Source organism: Octopus bimaculoides, chromosome 27 (genome assembly GCF_001194135.2).
Source record: "Octopus bimaculoides isolate UCB-OBI-ISO-001 chromosome 27, ASM119413v2, whole genome shotgun sequence".
Classification (NCBI taxonomy): Eukaryota; Metazoa; Mollusca; class Cephalopoda; order Octopoda; family Octopodidae; genus Octopus; species Octopus bimaculoides.
In genome coordinates, this window is record NC_069007.1 from 3,570,190 (window position 1) to 3,570,922 (window position 733).

General features: G+C 36.3%; 1 protein-coding gene across 1 annotated transcript in view; it reads right to left on the reverse strand.

Moving 5' to 3' along the window:
- The window catches only part of LOC106882762 (uncharacterized), a 5,042-nt gene that overhangs the window by 572 nt on the left and 3,737 nt on the right, over positions 1-733 (reverse strand). The gene's annotated exons all lie outside the window — the stretch shown is intronic.

Sequence of the window (733 nt, forward strand, 5' to 3'; positions counted from 1 at the left end):
AAAAAAAAGAATATGAAAAGCTAAGTTGATCTTGGCAGAATTTGAACTGAGGAAATACAGAGAAGAATGCTGCTAAGCATTTTGTCTGACATGCTAACAATTCTGCCAGCCCCACAGCCTTAATAACTTTCTACTATAGGCACAAGGCCTGAAGTTTCTGGAGAGAAGACTAGTTGGTTATATCAACCCTGGTACCCATCTGGTACTTATTGATTGTGAAAGGATGAAAGGCAAAATTGACTGCAGTGGAATTTGAACTTAGAAGAAATGCTGCTAGGCTTTTTGTTCAAAAGATAATTCTGCCTAAATTTGTAATAAAAATTATTTCTCAAAATATATTTTAAGAAAGCATTTACAAGAGTGCATAACAAATTAGGTTTCGTGGTAAATAACCTAATAATTTAAAAGACAGTTGTACAAAGTGTGTGTATGTGTATAGTTCAAATTTATAGAAAGACAAAGACAGGTGTAGGAACAACAAGCAAGTATATTAGTTGGGTGTTTGGGGGAAAATGGAAAAGTCTTTTATGTTTCGAGCCCATGCTCTTCAACAGAAAGGAATAAAAGGAAATAAACAGAGACAGAATGAAAAAAACCTGTTGAGTTCAGTGGTTCATATATATATATATATATATGAGTGTGTGGAGACGCAATGGCCCAGTGGTTAGGGCAGTGGACTCGCGGTCATAGGATCGTGCTTTGGATTCCCAGACCGGGCGTTGTGAGTGTTTAT